Source organism: Mercenaria mercenaria, chromosome 1 (assembly GCF_021730395.1).
Source record: "Mercenaria mercenaria strain notata chromosome 1, MADL_Memer_1, whole genome shotgun sequence".
NCBI lineage: Eukaryota > Metazoa > Mollusca > Bivalvia > Venerida > Veneridae > Mercenaria > Mercenaria mercenaria.
In genome coordinates this window covers 118,200,325-118,221,502 of record NC_069361.1, presented here as the reverse complement: position 1 = coordinate 118,221,502, position 21,178 = coordinate 118,200,325, and the positions used below count along the sequence as shown (strand labels likewise).

At 31.1% G+C, this 21,178-nt stretch overlaps 1 long non-coding RNA gene across 1 annotated transcript; it reads left to right on the top strand.

Annotated features, from left to right (window-relative positions):
* Window positions 1–2,226: 2,226 nt before the first annotated feature.
* Window positions 2,227–14,637, top strand: LOC123544917 (uncharacterized). Its single transcript, XR_006685199.2, has 3 exons — window positions 2,227–4,820; window positions 7,031–7,133; window positions 8,049–14,637. It is a non-coding gene; the product is annotated as an uncharacterized LOC123544917 (long non-coding RNA).
* The last annotated feature ends 6,541 nt before the right edge of the window (window positions 14,638–21,178 follow it).

The window sequence follows — 21,178 nt, the reverse complement described above, 5'->3', positions numbered from 1 at the left end:
CGTTTATAAACGTAAAGACAGTCTTACCAGACATATGAAGATTCACCAAGAACATGTATTTTTTTTTTGTTCTAAATGCACCACGTTCTTTGACAATGAAACAGCCTTGGCTACACATAAAAGTCAAAAGCATGCGGACAATTATTTATGTGTCCAGTGCGGGAAATGCTATTCGTCCAAACAATTTATGGAACGCCACGCAGCAACACATGACGATTCGTCAAAGGCTAATCAATGCCCTGTTTGTGACAAAATACTTTCCGACAAAATAAGACTAAAGGCACATATGAATATGCATCAAGGAATAAAGCCATTCTCTTGTCCCACCTGCAACCGGAAGTATAGGTGCAAGTATGAGAAAAATAGACACCAGCTAATATGCAGTGGACAAAGAAAGTTATGAATCGGACTGGCTAGTTATGTGTGGTAGAGATAGCACCATCAAAAATAGTCTGATGTTGGATTAAACAGTAGTTAATACAGCTAGTCATTACGTCTGATGTCTGCTCTTAAATCGGAATGACTCAATCAATTCCTGAGAGAGCCAAACAAGAACTCATTAATTGATAAATTCATTGAATTAATAAGACATTAAAGTAGAGCGTCTTTTGAACCTAACAGACATTTTAACAAAATTATATGGTGGCTGATATATGCCATTCCGTCTTTCCGCCAATTTTTTGCGCCGATATATAACGTAAATATCGACTTTTCGCCCAGCGCCCTCACTAATTATCATGTTTTCAATCTGCGCTCCCGCCCTTTCTTATTCCTAGATTTTTCTCTATGGAGAAAAAGCAGACCAAGGACCAATTTAAAATGTAAATCGTCGGTGGAGCCGAGCGGAAACTGGCTGATCAGCGGGCGCCGAGCAAGAAGTTGAGGTTTGGTATGAATCAGCCACCGTAAAAATCTTCTATTTGTCTGTTACTGAATCTTATATCTAATAAAACAAATAAAATATTGTTCGTAACAAGTTCAACATTTATTATACATTCAGTGTAGACGTATGGTAAGTTAAAATTAAAATTAAAAAAAGAATAGAAAACTTGTCTGTCCGTTATAAATGAGTAATCAAACACTTATTCCACACCCCCACAAAAAAATAGCGCACGCAAAAACTTGCTAAAGTGAAAACATTGTATGCTAAATCAAGGAGTTTAACTGCTTATACTGTTTAGGTTTTTATCAGATATTTAAATCCAGCTACAGAAAGTTAGATGTTGCTTAATTTTACAAAATTATTGGCATTTATGCAGTGTGGTGAACTTTAATCTGTTTCTTGCCAGACCGCCCCGTAGTCTTGATGTTAAGATTTACAGTATCGACTGGCTCTCTATATATATTTCGTACGGATTGCTATAGCATTATACTGGTACTCAAAAACGTTGAGATTGAACTGAAATATTGTTTAATAACGGCGTTTAACCAAACGCATACGCACGCACAAACGCACGCAAGCACACACATATCTTCCTGCAAACCTTACCGTCCACTGAATTTTCTGAGTCCTATGAATGTTTTGAAGAACGTTTTTCATTTTTCAACGAAATCCCAGGACATATTAAATTTTAGCATTGATCAGTTTTCAAGAACCTTTTTAATAAAAAATAATGTTAAAATATTGTCGCCGTGAGTTTTAACATAAAAAGATCGACTTTTGGGAGACATATTTTTAACGGTATGATCATACAGGCACCACACTGAGAGTAAACAACAACAAGGTCTACATTTCTGAAGACTTTTCACTAGCTGTACTTGTTGAGCGTCAAAAAAGTACACACCTGTGCCATGTGAGTGCCGTTTTGAAACCCCTTACCATCTTTAAAAACGGGTCATTCTTTAAATATAACAAATTAAGGCTTAGAATTTGAACTGGTTATTGCAGGAAGACATGACTAAACGATACTGTATCAAAAATGAATACATTTGGAGTATTTACTGAGTATTTTACGTGTTTTTTTTTTTTTTGACATTTGACATTTTTGAGTCAAACGTTCACGTTTAACTCGCCGTATTTTGTTTACTTCAAGATGAAATGTTGTGACACTCACAGAACATAGTCATCAATTATTCATCAGGGCGCAGATATCTTTCATTTTAAAAAAAGTTTTGAATTACCGGAGATACAATAAGTAATACGTACACCACCGCTCCTCCAAAATCGCTTATCGAGCGCTGTATGTGTGAGTGTCATCTGTACTTGGGAGCGCCGGTACCAGGGTGTGTACAAGCGACGATGATTTCAAACAGCTCTGTTGTATAGAACATTTATTTTTGAAAAATGATCACAACTTTCTAACTTCCTTTCATTTCCTAGAGCATTTTCAGATTGTAAGATGTTAGGTACTTCATTTAAAATTTGATGCATTTTATCACATGTATAACGTTTTATTTTTATGAAATCATCTTTCTTTGATGTTGTCATCATTTAACGTTGATAATAAAGTAATCATAGGCATGTAAAACTAAAAGTTCAAAATGGAAATATATTTAAGGTAGCTCCATACTTAGATAGAAAATGTCAAAAATTAACGCACACAAATGAAATTTTATCTGAATAAAGGCTGAAGACTGCATTTCCAGAAAACACATATATTTTTAATTCCCAATTTTTATTGTTTCGAAGAGCGCCCCCTAATGGTACCTGCATTTTGCACGGAAAAGTTAGTTTTAAAAAGTTATAACTCAGGTGAAAATGGTCCGAATTCGAATTTTCTACTCATACGTAAAGAAATTTTATTTTGGAAGTTTCTAAATATTAACAAAAAATCGATTTTCAGACTATATATAAATATTTAAAAAAACTCGCCGGCTTCGGGCTCAAAAGTACGTGTTAGTTTGCATAAAATATCTCATCACATATTTTATTTTCCCGACGATGAAAAGTTTTCATTCTGTTATATCTCATTCTTTGATGTGTGTTCTTTAAATTAACGAAATAAAAAGGGTATATGTTCATGGTGGATATTTCGTAAAAAAAATATTAATATGATACACAAAAAAAATCACGACAAAAAAAAACAACAACGTCCATAACGCGATTGCGGATTTCTTTCTTCGTCAGCGCGGTTTGATTATCTTGTAATACTATTATAAAATAAAAAGCATATCTTTGAATCAGACTTCTGGTTTAGAAAATAAAAAGACGAAAATATTCGCTTTTAGCTGTAGTAAGTGTATGTATTTATTATCGCGTTGATTGATGGTATGTTCTTTTTCTTTAGCGCTTACGTGTAAAATAATTCCATGTATGTTAAATGTTATACCGTCCGCTGAGCACACTAAAGTATTATCGCGAATAGTACTTATACAATAATGATCTAATTAAAAGTACCGATAGTTGCTAAAATATATCGTGTCCAAACGGACATACATATCAAGACTGATGTTTAGATATCAATTATATGTATGGGCAGCATGCTCGGAACTGTACTAGCATTGTAAGCAATTTAACGGTCATAAAATCATAAGACAATTTTGGGATCCAAAAAATGCTCCGTGAAATAACCTGAAGATCATGTTTTCGGTAGAGTTACGAAATCTCACAAAAGTTAAACCGTAAAGGGATTCGACTGAAGAACAAAGCATATTTTACGAGATTGCAGTATGCATAAAATATGATATATTTTTCAAATGCCGCTATTTCAGACCTGGAGCTGATTATTTCTATGACGATTTCAAAGTTTGTTTATATCAGGATATCCACTGAATGTGTTTAATTACTTAACTCGAACAGAGTTTTAGAAATATGTGGGAATTAAGTTTCCTGCAAATTTGCTAATAGATTTCTGATTGATATTATGTTTTCGAAGAAGTTGGATTAAAAACAGTGATATCTATAACATCACATCAGAATTAGAAGATTCTTAAGTTGAATAGTAATGATTTCAATAATGAAAAACCTAGTAATTTTATAGTTTTCTTTTTTTTTTATGTTGTTGTTTGTTTTTCAAGCTTGATATCTATTGTTAAATTCGGTACTTTACAGCAAACGTAGAATTGACAGATAAACCGCTTGTGATTTTTATAAGTAACATATAAAATCATGTGTGTTTCAACAAAACATATTTGAATGATTGCAGCAGATATAAGCGTTCAAACAAAATTAACAGCACATCAGCAAGTGTTATCTCTTTTTGTGAATGTTTAGAAAACAATTTTCATAATAACATCATTTTTAAGTAAAACTTGGTACAATCTCCTCGGGTATTCCGAATCAGTCTTAAATGCGGTTCACTCTAAACGTTTTACTGCTGATGACAACAAATACTCATGCAAAAATTAGAAAAAAAAATGTTGATAATCTTTAAGCAATAAACATCTGTGCAGATTAAACAACCATAGGTTATAACGTTGAGCTATTTTTGATAATAAACACAGTATAATTGAGTCAAGATGCTAATACATGTATTTATCAAGAAAAAACGGAGCTATTTTATTCAAAAGATGCTTACATTATTGTCACCACATTCATTTGAACATGTCTGGAATTCATGTCAATAGTTAGCCTGGACCATTTTATATGCTATTATGTGTTACACTGAACGGCGATTTGTTTCAATGTTGAAATTGTAACAATAAATTTAAACAGCGTTCATTATGGCCTTACGATATTCTTTAACTTTTACTCATCATTTTATGTTATCTGAACGAATATAAAGTTTTTCTTAGCATTCTGAAGTATATTTCATAAAGCTAGTATCGCTGGGCAGATTCTACAAGTATAACTGACTAATGGCAACAGTGATTCGGAATACACTGATATTACTCGAAATAGCCGATGTCATGGAAATCGGGAAATCTACATATTATGCCAAGTAAGTAATATTTCATAATTTAGATAATGTCTTTTTATTGGCAATTTAATGATTTATTCATAAATATGTATAAACGATATTGTACATGTTGAAGCATCAGTCCAATTTTATATTTTATGAAAACTGATTCAGAATACCCGACTACACTGTAGGTAACGGCCAACCCTGTTTGAGCAGAGGCGTCTGCTTATTTTACAGAGTAATTAAAATTTAGAAGTATTTGTTTTCTTCTAAGTCTATGGAAACTAATTTTGCACTGGAAAGCAAGCTGTTGTATGATTATATGACTGTGCAATGGAAGTTATTTACTGTTGTTTATTGTTCTTTAAAACATCTAGTATAATTAATATGTTGAGTCAAACCTGATTCTAGCTAACTACCTTTGGTAATTTCAATGTTTATAAGTATTTTTTTAACATTTTGTTTTTGTTGTATTGTGAGTAAGTAAGTAAGTAAGTAAATTGTTTATTATAGTGACTTGTGTATACATAAATTCTGAATACATAATACAAATACATCAAAAGACACCCGGCCCATCGGACCTATAAGTCACCTTATTACTACATTTAACATAAGTTGTGAACAATACCAAGAGTGAAACATGAATGAGATCGAGTATACATCTCTATATATAAATTGAACACTGATAAAAATGGATAAAAACATATTACAGAATATTGTGTTTTAATAATTGCAAAGTATCTTATATTTACTTATCATAAAGTAAGCTTCTTCTTAACATATATGCTCTAACTAGAAACTTTATAACTTTATTCTGATAATTTTTCATAAGGAAAACTAGTTTTTCACTGTCTGTCATGTTGATATATACATCATTCGAAATAATGTCATTAAATATCACTGATCTTGTATTGTTATACACAGGACAAACAATTAAAAAATGAGTTTCGTCTTCAATTAATCCCGTTTGACATATTTTACAAAGTCTTTGTGTGTCCGTATCATTCTGTGAGATGTAATTTGTACAGCGCTTTTGAACGTTTAAGAGCGCAATAAACATCTGGTAAATAATAATAATAATAATAATTCCAGATAATTACGTAAGATTTATATGCGGTTTAATAGACATAAATTCAATATTTATGGCATTTAGTTTCAATAATTATATCTAATCTTTTCTCGATTCGTTTGCGTTTTTTTTCTCTCTCTCTCTGCAATTTTATAGCTTTCCTGAAATTAAACAACATTTAGATTAGTCAAACAGTTGGAATTTTGAATGGATTTTCTGAATGGAAAATGAATAATTTTATCACTCCTATCGTATCTTTTTTCAAAACAATTTAATATTAATGTCTATAAGTACGTCAAGACACCTACCAATTTTCAAATAAATGTATGGATCAATAATACAAAATAATGATTAATTGATAGTGATAAAAGGAAAGGTGCCCGTTGATCTGGACTCCGAGAGTATAAAATATTACGATGACACTACGGTTAAAGTAAATAAAATTGCAATCGTATAGCCAAAACTACTATGACGAAATAAAAACCATGACGGTAAGAACCCGAATTTACTTAATTTCAGTTTCGTTTTGATATTTCGACTTTCACCGCCGTTTTTTATGTATTTATTTTATCTTATTTTTTTTAGTTTTTACCATCGTAATTTCGACCTTCCCCATCGTCGTATATCGACGTTCGTGATTACGACTTTGTGGTAAGCGGTTAAAAAGCTATAGCCTAAACGCAACATAGTTTTTAGTATGTATTCAAAAAAATAAAAATAAAAAAGAAACAAGCAAGATATCAGAATGTTCTTTCCTCCTATTTCGGGAACTGTATGTAATAATATACATCTGGTTCTAGTAAAATAAGAAATAGATTGAATAAAAACCCTAGCATTAGAGATCAACTAATGGAGCGTTTGAAAATTCAGTTGAAATGTGCTTCCATGGTGTGGATAGAAGTCAAAAGTAAATAGATCCTATTTAAAATAGGGGTTTGTTGTGCGGACAAGAGCGACTCTGCGCCATTGGCCCACTACTCACCAATTTTGTTTATATCTGTATTATGAAATGTCAGTCCAATACATCTTCCGTTGTATTAATATTCAATTATTGACATGTTTCTCATTATTATAACCCTTATAAAAATTTAATTTATTTTGAATATCGCAAGATCGTTTTGTTTTTCATCCATTGAAAATGAAAGTAAAATCTTACCGCGTTTGGCTTATTTTTCTTCAGCGTGGTATAAGTTGGTTGTGTGAACTGCAAACAGTCCCAGAAATGTCGGCAACTAAAATGATTCTAGCTGAGAAAATAATTACCTACACCAAAGAAACTAGAGGTAACTTGTAATTTTTAAAGAAATAGACTGTAAATGTTAAAGGAAATTCGCAGTCACGTTGTGACGTAGCTCTCTATATCCCGCCAGATGTCAGGTTTGATATATTATGATTTTAAAAGTATTTTACGAAAACTCCGCCGTGAACACATACCCTTTTTTGACAATTTTTTGGGTTTTTAGAAACTTTTTACCAAATAATTGTATGACATTTAGCTCAACTGCTCTGGAAATGAATAATAATAGTAAATATATTAACAAAAATTGTCACCTTTTATACGAATTACAGATATATATTTATTTGTAAGAAAAAGTACACAAAGTTATGTCAATCTTGTGTCATTAATGATAATCAGCATTACCTAAGGACATTTCAGAAAGCGTCACATAATAATTATTATTTTCAGGAGAATACCGATAAAATAAACATTCTCAAAAGCTTTTCACTTCAGTCATAAGCTATTTATTTTGACCCAATTAAGCATCCACTAAAACAAATTTAAATATTGATGATGCCATTTATTAGCATGGTAAAAGTTAATGTTATGTGTATTAAAACGTTTATATGGACAGACTAAATTATTTCAAAAGAAAAATTATGTATTGGTATTGAATGAATCATTACTTGCACTAGTGTGACTTAAACAGTGTAAACGGTCTTCACAGCTACTCATTGCGTATATTAAATTTTCTTAAGAATTTCTTACTGCCATTGTTTACAGACGATACTGTTCCAAATGTTTTTTGGCAATCAAATCTATTGCGCATTCAGAAAATATAATATTGTTCAACTATTTTATTAATTTTGACATAACCCGGTAAATAAAGTAAACCTATACATATTAGAATCTTGTTTAATATATTATGATTGTGGTGGTTTCATTGTTTCCTGTTTACTACACTCTCAGAGTATTTTAGATTTGATGGTAGTACAACAAACCAACCAGAAACACTACATAAACAAAGCGACAATTAGTGTTTTTCAGACTGACTTCAAATATTTAACTAAGTACTTTGTGGAAAGCGTAAATGGCAGTCCAGCAACCGTTGATGTAGCTAAAACATCACAGGACAATTTTAGCGAGAAGTATTACAAACAACGTATGATATAAAAATGAAAGTGTATTTGTGTGTCCATATGCATGCATGCTTGCATTCCAGTATAGTCTAAAGCAATACAAAACCAGTATACAACAATAGCATAATGTTCTATTCCAGTAAAGTCTAAAGCGATACAAATCCAGTATTCAACAATAACATATGTTCTAGTCTAAAAATTAAAAAGTACAATATATTTCTTTGCATATTTTGTTCGAACTACAAGTAGCGAGTTGAAACTATTATAAATATAAAGATAGTCTTCAGCTGAATATGTTTTTTTCAGAAGCTGGTAATCTCGTTTCACCATTTCCTTAAGCAAAAAGTTCATCTTCCATTGTCCTTATTGCCTATGAAATAAATGACATTTTTTGTCTATTCTGTGTTCAATATTAACATGTGGGTGTTATTTAAGGACAATACGTTGATGAAGATAATGGTGTTAGCTCTCTGTGGCTATTCAGATTCTTTCCGTAAAGTATTTAATTTCCTTTCATTGATCAACCTTTTAACCCCATCAAATGAAATATAAAGTGTTAGGGCGTTAGTCGCACCCATGACGTAACCGAAAAACATGGTTTGAAAGAACATTTCATCAACAGTCCAAACATAAACACGAAAGATACTGTATCTTGTGCAAAATTTACTTTCTCAAAAGTATTTTGTAGTTTGTAAAGCAAAACTATGATTTAGCAATGAAATTTAATTATTCAAAATGCATTTATCCGTTACAGGCATTCTTTTAGATGATACCATGCATCATGTCAGCAGAAGGGCAGGTTATCGCAAGTTCCAACAGTAGTATAGTCAATATTTGAGCTAGGAAAAAATTGTCATTAAAGAGATAAAGGTTTTCCATTCTAAGGTAACGACACAGCGAGAGGAATACAATCTCCCTTTTTAAGCTTCAAAATTCCAGGCTATAAATTTACGGTAGGCGCATGTAGTGAGCAAAAACCCTTTTATTAGAATTATATATTATCGTTCTATAAAACAGGTCTTTTGAAATGTCAGTTGTTTGTTTATATTTCAGGTTTTCATGCATTTGTCTCGATTAGTTTATCCAAATGATAACACATATAGTTTGTGGATGCCACCAAGTCCCATGTCTTTTTACAATTCCTTTGATGTAGAGATAGTACTTAAGTTTTTCAAATCATAGGTTTGAAGTTAAAAAGCTTTGAAATGAAGACAAATGTCCATATATTTCTCAAAAACAGAAATATAGACAATATTTTAACCAGAAGTGTGGAGTTATGAGCATATAATATTTTCATGTTAACGAAAATTTTGTGATCAAGGAAATGTAAGTCTTCTTGAACATGGAGAGCATAAACATCAAAGGGACATAATATAGTCAATATTTTCTAATTGGGTGCATTTGATATAACATTCAATTTTTATCTGGATTGCTAAATAAAGATCCATGATACTGTGTGCTAAAAATTTAGAACATCTAGAACAGTCTATTAACAGCAAAACTATGCTTTAGCAGAATCTAAATAGTTAAGCTCTAACTGGGACTCGAACCCAGGACCTCTCACGCCTAAGGCAGACACTCTACAACTTCCCTATAACAGCAGTAGCTAATAGCTATGCAGTTTAATTGCTGAATTACATTGCGTGAACTGGAACAATAATCGGTGAACTCCGGATTATCGGCGTATTCGATTTGCTACCTAACGGCAATTTTTGTGTAAAGAAAAAATATAATCTAATGCTGCCAACGTCATAATCGGTCAAATTTGCCCAAATTTCTCTGACGTGTTGTTCAGAGTATGAACTTATTAACTGGTAGTACCAGTGAAACATTACTTACACTGAATCTTTTATATTTGCCCTTTTTGCAGCTGTCGATCGGCAAAGACGGTGAGTTTTGTCCAAATATAAGTAATTATTTTACCAGTTTTGAGAGGATTTTAATTGATGGGAAATTACAGTTACAAACTAAATACCTTTCTGCAACACATGGAGTCATTAGCATTCACTGTCAATCAGTATTATGACTAAGATCGACTGTCATTAATTCCTTTCAAAGTTTCATAGACAGAGTCCGTTGTTTACATTTTTATCGTAACCGGTGCACTTGTAAAGATCACTTTAGTTTGAAAAATCAAAGTATGCGAAGAGCTATTGTACGGTCTCTATTTGATGTATATTCCCGTCAGGTTTAATGGATGTTGAACGAAGAAACTCTTAATGCACTTAATGAAATGCAGTATATGTGTACCTTTGTTATTGTTAGCGTTTTTGTAAGCTTAACGGGTTGGAGACAGAGTACAAAATATTCTAAAGGATTTTATAGATATATTCCTCTTTTCAATGAATATGCTTGCTGTACGATTTTTCATGCAAAGAAAAATACTGCCAATTGGATTCATCTCACATGAGTAAAAGCCTAGCGAGAAATGACACTTCTAATAAAGATCACGAAAAGTCTTTCCACTTACATATATATTTTTATATTGTTTTCATCCTAACGTACTTATTAATTAATTACACACGAATATTATTTGTATACTAAGTGACACGGTATAGAACTTGAATATACAAAACGGGAAGAAAGTCTGTAGGCGATCGGGTAGCTCAATCTGTAGAGCATAGGAACGGTATTCCAAGGCCTCGGGCTCGAGTCCCTGTTTGGCTGCACATTTTTTCTCACCTTGTGACATTTGGCGCCCAACGTGGGGCATAGGATGAGAAAAATGTGCAGCCAGACCGGGATTCGAACCCGGGGCCTTGAAATACCGTTGCGATGCTCTACCGACCGAGCTACCCAGCCGCCTACACATTTTCTCCCCGTTTTAATACTTACGTTCTATACCGTGACATAAGTAGTAATTTTCACTAACACTTGCGGTAGAAAACGTTTCACGCTTTTTTTCATATTAAACACCTTTAATTCAAGTTTATTGTCTTAGTCTTGAAATTAAGAATTGCATTTTCGACTTTATTCCTAGTAAATACTTCTCTTCACTTGGTAATGTCATCATCTATTGATAAGAGTATCAACATGTTTTTGCTAAAAATAATTATACTTCTACAATTAGAGTCGCAGATGTCTGTTTTCATGAAATATACTGTATTTCAATGAACAGTAACAGTAAAATAAATGATATTTGTTTGGATTTATTTAATATTAGCAATTAGAAATGTTAGTAAATGTTCGAAGTATATAATTCGTATCGTATGTTCAAGGATTTTTGTAAGAAACAGTAAAAGAGTTATTTTCTAAAACGAAATATTTTCGTATTAGCCGCTTTCATAAGTCCTAAAATTTCAGAGCAAAGAATTAATGTGTTAGGCGAAATCGAATCCTCCTCTCTACAACCTCTTTCAAGGTAGAAAAAAAATCAGATAAATGACCATTTTGCAAAATACAAGTTTCACTTCCATTCTGATATAAAAGATATCCATTTTTTAAGGAGAGGCCAAAATTAAAATAATTAAAAGAAGAAGAGGAGAAGAAGAAGAGTTAAGTTTTTGCAATTATATAAAAAGTGAAAACGTAACAGAAATCCGACATCTCTCGACATAATTATATCTATAAAGCTTTTCAATTGAGAAATAGGTAGTCGAATGAATATTAATGTTAGAAACATCATAGATACTTACACCTAGAAAATTTTATTGAAGACCCATGTCGTTGTCAAAATATAATCTCTTCTGTTTTTGTCATATTGTATTGTATTGTGAAAGGCAAAACATTTTCATGTTATTTTGTCTCTCCCACAAAAAGCAATTTCTGCATTTTTAAAACTAAATGATTTTGGTGTTTGTATTTTCAGGGTATTAGATTTGAAATGTCTTGCCATCTTGCCATCTGAATACATGTATTTATCATGCTATGCTCATAGATCTTTTAAGATTTCATGCATGATATTCTTCTTCTTCTTCTTCTGTTTCTTTTTTCTCCTAAATTCTCATATCTGCATTTTGATCTTATCATTACTCCCTCAATATATTTCTCCTTAAAGTTTCTAATTCGTATTTTTTGTTGCAGGTCCAAACTTAAAACATTGTCTCCTGTTTGAAAGTTATCATTTAATTGCTTCTCATGTTTTTTTTAGTATCTACATCTAAATATATCTCTTTCTTTTATTCTCTATTCTTTTTCTCAGAACAATATTTAATAGTTTCGCCCATGATAATAACTAAAAACGTTTCTAATAAAAGTTGATAATTGATATCGAACTTGATACTTTCATGTTTAAAAGAAGTTCCATTTGCATTTTCCTCTTGCCTATCATTAATTTGGACTTCCAATTTATGTTGTCCAGATAGATTCTTCAATGTAGAATTGACTAAATTGTACACTTCATCTTTCAGAAGAGAATTATTAAACTTCCAGTACCTTTTACCGCGGACATAATCGTTAAAATAATTACGTGAAGTATTTCCATTTATATCAGACCTATATCTAGGATTAATGTTTTAATCAGCTATGGAATTCATTACACTTTCTTTTATAAATTTACATTTTTGAGTCGGCTAAAGGCTGAAAGCCTTTTGACGAGTCCTTGCTGTTCAGCGATTCTCTAAATGGACCGAATAACACGTGAAGGGATGTAGTTCCATTAGATTTCTCAAACTTCAAACAGTTCACTGCATGAATGAAGTTAAGTTGTGTCAATTCCCTTTGTTATTACCAATATACGATGTAATCTGTCATATTTATGACTTGTAATTGTGCAATACTCGAATGTAACTCATTAAGCATAAATGTGCATTTTAAGAATTGCGCAGGCTTACATGTACAAAGCTTTGGTAACATCCAGCGGAAGACAAAAAATAGTTCCACAAGGCTCCAGATAAGATGCGTATTAGCGTAAATTACGTGTAGAAATAATGCAAATACGCATGTCTAATAATTTCTAAGCGTATAAAAACGTATATAAAATTACAGAAACGCACACAATGCTTTTTTGAAAACAAAATCTGAATCGTCTGGATGCGTTAGGTAACATAGCCGATCAGCCTTAATTCTCCCACATTGAACGTAAACACGCATCGTATGATTTCTATAAACTTTGCGTGGGTTGAATTTTGCAGTCAGTAAACGGATAAATTATCGGAAGAAGAAGCTCTTACTGGTTTGTTTAGTTACTACTGATATTAAAAATGATTTTAATTCTTATTTTTCGAGAAATAAACCAATCGGCGAAACATTAAATTGTATTTTCTTGTAGTTTTTGAAATCGAAAGTAGATCGTCTATGTTTGGCTGCTTTCACGAAACGAAACAACTTTTTTATGAAAAGATTTAAATAAGAGGTAATTTAACCGTAAACTTCAATGTCAGATACTGCCAATTGCTGCTAAATGTCTTCGTATCATCACAATTTGTAAAATATATTGTTGAAACTGGAGAAAAGTGTAATCGTATCCGGATATAATATTTTGGGTAAATATCGAGCTGTGTTATGAAATTTTAAGAAAAAAAACTAAAAACAAACTGAAACTGGTAGACTATACTGTCAGTACATCAATCATTAGCCGACTCAGGCCCTTCAGGCCTTTGATTTTTAATTTGTATTTTAAAATGTATCGTATAATTTTATGCAACTTATTGTATATTGATGAGACTTAATAAATAAATATATAAATAAATAAATATACAAAATCACTAAAATGATAAGGCTTGTACAGATGAATTAATCAGCGCTTCATTGGTTCAGTGTTTTTATTGTAAAATGAATTTTATTGACATCGTAACTCATTTACTTCTTTTCTATTGCTCATGTCATACATGAATTCATGTGACTTCAGTTTATAACAAATCGTTACTGCCATCTCAATGCTTTACTGATTTAAAATAAAATCACTTTACAAAGTTCGGCTTTGGGATAACGCTTAGATCAGTAGTATCTTTTTTTATTTTCAAACACAAACTTCTACCACTTCATAGACCTTTGATTTTCGTAACGAGTATATACTGATTAGTTCAAAAGAAATAGAAGAGGCTCTCAAGAGAGGTTGTTCTGTTTGGAACAACATATTTTTTCTTGTCATACCTCATTGCTATGTTGTGTAGAATTTTGAAACTTTTTGTACAAGCTTTTGTTAGACTTTATCTAAGCGGTGATTACATTCATATAAAGGTTCTCCAAATGATGAAAGCTGATTCACTTGAAAACAACAATCTTTTTGATGAAAATGATATACAATAGTTGAAATTTGGACAGCTTTAAATTTCATTTTGCTATTTCAATAAAATTTTTGTTGTTAATTTGCCGACACATATTACAAAATTCCCCGATGTAATCGCTTCTTTAACTTTTAGCAAATATTTATCTAACAGGTATCACCGTGACTGTTTTGTGTTAAATTAGAACTAAGAATTTGATGCACTATTTTATGTATAAATGTAAATTTTAGTGTGTCAAAACGTCTGTGTTGCTAAGGGGTAATTTCCTGTAGTGTAAGGAAACACGCTTACTTCGGTGAGAATTCTAGGTTCAACTCCTAGCAGGAAGCCCAGGCACATAGAAAGACTGATATTTATTTATGTCTGCAAAATGTTGAAACTAACTGATTATTATTCTAAAACATGCAGTTTCAATTTTCTTTGTCTTTATTTTGGTCAGTTGTTTATTGACAGAAAGGTTAAGCAAACCAAAAAGAAACAAATTACACTTCTTACTATTACGAACATTGCAAACAAACGAATGCTATTTTTGTTTCTTTTTTTGTTATAATGTTTTCGTTTTTATAGGGAATTAAGTTTTTATTGGTCTGTTCTGCAAGCGTTATTATTTAGTTGTAGTTGAATTGTAATTTAGAAATAGAATTTAGTTTATTGTTCATTCTTGGCAAATAAAACACGATTCTGAGTTCAGATGGGTATCTGAACGAAAAAGAAAACGTGTTTTATCTGCCAACACTGGGCGCAAAATTAAATCTATTTCCTTTCTAACACGTACGAATTATACCTGGAACGGATACTAATCTGGAATCCCTTTTCAGTCGTAAATGGACGAAGTAAACCGCAATAGCCAAAAGTAGCTCTTTAAAACCGACAAGACAATACACGGTAAAATCCCTTTTTGTTTATATAAAAGAAAATCTTAAAAGTGTTAGAATGGTATTTCCTTTCGAAAAATAGGGTTGGTCCAGACTAAGTACTATACAGGTCTTTTTTCAGGAGTAAATATAAATAATGTCACTGATACTTAGTGTACCGTTACAGCTACAGTTTGAGATGCGTAGTTATGTGAAAAGCGTTTTTGCTGTAATCAATAAATAATCATGCTGTGCTACATTTACGGATCTTGTTACAGCTCATTTGGGATGTAAACAGCTTTCAAGAGTGACTGTAAACATAAAATCTGATACATTCTTTGATTGAAGTAATAAGAAATTAATGAAATTAGATGCTGCTTTCACTGCTTCAAGTTTACCAACCGTCAACGGCAGAGGAATATACAGTGTAACTTTGGCGGTGATCTGTCCGTCCGAAGTCATATCTATGATACGGTGTGGTGTATTTAAATAAAACATGGTTAAATTGTTTACTACTATCTGGAAGGGTATGTCGTATTACATAATGGGGACAAGATTGATGCAATGGTTTGAATTATTTTAAAAATAACATGATTTAAAGAAATTTTGTCCTGCAAATGTTAGTCAGATTGCTTGAAGAAGAAGTGATTTATGTCTCTTAGCATTTATGTATATAACACATGTATAGTGTTTATTCCATTAATCATGCATGGAATTCATGTCCTGCTTGATAATCTTAATACTTTCAGACCCAGGACACATCCAGTCCAAGAAGTATCAACGAATATATGGCAGTACAGTAGACATCTGTATATTTTGAAGGGGGCCAGTATTTTACTACATATTTTTCATTTTGGACTCATTTAAGATGAAAACAAGGGGGTTTTTTTATCAGTCTGGTCATGGGTTTTGTCCCAGGTCCGATACTGGTGCCTGTGATATAGGTAACCTCGACTCTTCACTGAATATGGTTTCCTGGTTAGATTGAATTGCTTAAGTATGCAGCTTAAAACATATCTTTAAGCTACTGTAATTAATTGTATTTAAATAAGGAAAAAAAATTGGACATAAATTAGAGATGTTCTACCATATATATTGTACATCTTCTTATCGTTTAGATAAAATAAATATTAAATTATTTATCGGCAAATTAATAATAGATTTTTAATAATGTACTTTTTCACTCATTACACTTTTTTGCATAAAATTTGAGATAGGTTCAATGTAAATTCAAGCAGAAAATTACAAAAGAAATTTAGGTGACGGTTAAGCTGTTTGTTTCAGTATAGTTTTGAACAGCTGAACAATAAAACCTAAACTGAATCAAACAAAAATATACAATGTTGGCAATTTCTAGTGTTATGTGTGTTTTTAAATGTCTAGGTCCACTACTATATAAGTTCAACATTTTATCTGAATCCCAATCCTTGTGCACAATCATAAAGATTTGCAAGAGGCTATAATATACATTAAAAAATATAATTTTCTAAAACATATACTGTCTTACTTTTTACAAACCGGTCAAACATATGATACTGCTGCTTATCAGTGATTAAGTAATAGTCGCTAACTGATGAGCAATTTTGCACAACAGAGGTCCCCATTGGACCATGACGTAATAAAAATGTCTTTGTTTTGATAAAAGATATCTGCCAATATCATGATAATGAAAAAGGTCATATACCGATGAAAGTGTTTATTGTATTTAATAAATACTATATACTTATTTATTTTCAGTTTAAATAATAAGTATCATACTGTGTACCTTTTTTCCATCTTCTACTTTATAACGTGGAAATGCACGCTCTGGTAAATTAATCACATTACAATCACAAGTAAAATCACCATCATTCATTAATTTGTAATTTATACTTTCAAGTTCATGCAGTGATCAGTGAACGTATAGAAACCACGGTTGTATGTAACATTTTAGACCCATAATTTATATATATAACAAAATTTTCGAGAAATGTTTCAATCAACGAACAGTTTTGTTTCAGGTATGTTTTGTTGTAATATCGTCAGAAATTGTACCGGCACACACTTTGTACAGGAATTACATAGAGTTAATTCTAATTGCCTTTTTATTTTATGCGAAATTTTTAATACCAGTTGTAACTTAAAATTTGCCAGTTGAAAATGTTTTACCTTTAATCATAACATCAAACATAATATATAATTGGCACTAGTAACGGACACATAAATAAATAAATAAATAAATAAATAAATAAATTTATATATCAAATAGAAATAAATAAATAAATAAATAAATAAATTTAAAAAAAATAAATAAATAAATACTTTTTATATATAACAAAATTTTTGAGAAATGTTTCAATCAACGAACAGTTTTGTTTCAGGTATGTTTTGTTGTAATATCGTCAGAAATTGTACCGGCACACACTTTGTACAGACATTACATAGAATTAATTCTAATTGCCTTTTTTATTTTATGCGAAATTTTTAATACCAGTTGTAACTTAAAATTTGCCAGTTGAAAATGTTTTACCTTTAATCATAATGTCAAACATAATATATAATTGGCACTAGTAACGGACAAATAAATAAATAAAGGAATAAATAAATTTATATATCAAATAGAAATAAATAAATTAATTAATTAATTAAACGCTCAAACAGATATGCTTGATACACCTTGCACTGTATAGTTGTACCGTCAAGTAAATGTTTGTAAAAAGCGTGCTCAAGATTGCGATTAATTCATTTTCAAATTTAAACGGAAGCAATTTGTCATTATTCAATTTTAAAATAAAAAGTACACATGCATTGTTCAGACAGTTAAAAAATAATGTCATCTTGATGGAAAATATTTTTATAGCCTTTTTATAACCTGACATAACCGATCTTTTCCATATTTCTATATAGAAATACGTAGAAACCATAGTCAAACAAAAATGGAAGCAATAAGTGTTTGTATCACATTGATAAAAATACTATGAAATAAAGGGCAAAAAATGAAGATTATTTCACGAGGTTATAAAATTTCGTCAAATAACTATAAAAATACGTTTTTAATGTTTGAAATGTATTTTCCAATACAAATCTATAGTAGAACTTTTTAGGTTATAACACATTAAATAGTTGTTATTTTTTATTCTATATAAAATTGACATATTTCCAATGGCCGCAGCACAGATCAGGGCTCATTTTAAACGTCTGTAACCTGCTAAAAATGAGACCCTAAATTACACTGGTGGTGTATAATCTAAGTTTCCATGAAAAATTTGTTATGTTGTTATTTCATTATAAAAATGCTACCTACATGTCTAGCATAGATCTGTCATGTGCTTTTAGTAAAAAGATGCAAAGAAAATAATGAAAATAAGAACTATTTGTATCCGCCATAGTGCGACTACCATTTTTTTCACGCCATTTTTTCTATTTAGTGTCTGTATGCCATTATCAAAAAACGCGATCCGTGAATATTTAATTTCAAAATAGTTTCATATTTCTTTTGCCGAAACTACCGGTCAATGTATTGTAATGTTGGTCATGTTTACATTACTCTTACCATCTTTTTAAAGTAAGCTTTGCATACAATTCTGATTAAATCTAAAATCGCCCTCATGTCAATATCAAATGTTGTATCTTGAATACTCCGTTACAAGATGTGCTAGACATCACCACGACTGAAATTTGCATGTGGTTTGAAAGCTTAAATATGCAGATTTAGAAGTCGCAAGGTTTCTTACGAATTACAGTTAAGGCCAGTTGAAATATTTGACAAAAATACCTTAAAAAGTGCATTGAGACTTATATTTTACATGGTTTTGACCAGGAGTTATTAGATTTGTTCCAATAAAGCAAAAACAAAGCAGACCCTTTTTTCATTCTGAATCTCAAGGCACGACACTAATAAATAGTACTGGAAAAAAGCTATGTGAGTGAGCAGGCTGAATATTTTGCTAAAATGACCGATGTTATCAACAATGTTTTTCGGACTTTAGCTTCCCTGCCATTTTACCGGCTCTTCATTTATCATCACACCGTATCAGCCTTATTTCCATGAAATCATTAACATTATTATTAGCAGTCTTTCATATCGCTTCTCCTTTTCCCTATTATTTTTTTTATTTACTTATTTCTCCCGAACATACTTTAGATATAAAGGAACAGTTCAGTTTAACAAATTAACATTTCATATATTTCAAAAGTGGCAAATTTAGAGAAATTCTCTTACTGTCTTACGGTTGAAATCGGGTAACTGGCAGGAGTCTACACAGTAACCTTCCTGCCGGATATTCTCATCATTACCCGCAACCAGTGAAATATTTTTATAATATTGGTGTCTTGTTTCCTAGTCACTTGCCGGAGACTCCGAGACGAATGAATAATTACATATACAAATTTCATTGTGTCTTCGAGTAAGTTCGAGGACAGGTTTCAGATTACTAAAATCAGGATAATTATATTTAACGTAGTGATACTGGAAAAACAAAATATTTGTAAATAATGATAATGGTCTGTTTTTATTTTACATTAAAATAAACCAGATTTTTAGTTCACTTATAATATTTTATGACTTTTTGAGAGAATATGAAAGTATTTTCTTTCTCATTTTGATTGTTCCTTCAAAATTGATAAAAAGAAGTATCGTTTTCATTTCTTTATGATTTTCATTATATTTTAACGACCATAATCTAAAAGTTTATCTAGTTTTATGTAGTTCTTAGTTTAATCCATTTATCTAAATTTATTTTATGTTTTTATTTATCTAAACGGCACTGTGACAATCTATTCAATATATAATATTTAACACATCAGTGCCCTATTCTTTAACGGCGGTTATTTAAAAGTTTGTTTATTTTTGGGTAGTTATTAGATTTAGTCCATTTTATATAAATCTATGTGCCAGGGCTTCCTGCTAGGAATTGAACCTAGAATTCTTACCTAAGTAAGCGTGTTACCTTACACTACGGGAAGTTACCCCACAGCAACACAGAACACTGGACTCCTTAAAACTTGCATTTATACCCATCATTGCCCATTAAGGTCTAAAATCTGATTCAGATGAAAATTTATAATGCGTGTCGTTAATACTTGCACGGTAAATATATTTTAAAGTTAAAGAAACAAATATGTCAGGACTATTGAGATTTGTGCAGACAAATTATGAATAGCAAATTTAAAACTTGTTGATACATACCTGTATGTATTGTCGTGTTGGGCGATCTGTGAAGTTTCCACTTTTCTCTATTTTGAAGTTCTTGAAAAACTATTGCGCTGTGCTGATAATATGGTAATACAGTTACATTTGTAATTTTCACACCCAAAATGAAGGTCAAGACGGTTAAAGTATCGTTTTGTTGTAGTTGTTTCCTACGCCCGATTAATTTCTTCCAGGCCTATTGCTTCTCAGTAAATAATTAGATTAGATATAATAAAATTTCTTCAGCCTACTTTAAAGGATGTACGAGTGATTTTTGTCTAAAGTTAAGAAATTTTTCATACCCTGTGAGCTTGAACAACATTAGTTTCTAAGACAAACAAGAGCAAAAATACATAGGTCACCGAACTCGTTTTAATTTCATAAGGTATTTTCTTCACCCACTGTTTACGCATTTCTGAAATTTTTTAAAATTGAAAAAAATGTTGGTACTTTATAAAATATATAATATTCTACTTAATCTTATAAGGATTTCAGGTCTTATAGATTAATATGAATATATGGTGATTTTAGTATTATATAAGCATAAATGTCACTAACAAATCTCTTTAATTTTTACATGTTGACATAATTACCCCACTCGCTTTATTTTCAATGGAAAAAAACGTATTTAGATCTACAAAAAAAATTCTGACGTTAAGATTTTCAAAATATTTTGCAGCATTAATGACACACAAAAATGCCTCAAAATGGAAATAAAAAAATTGGGTCACCGTGCATCTAAGAGATTTATTAATTAAAACTGTTAAAATGTAGTGAAT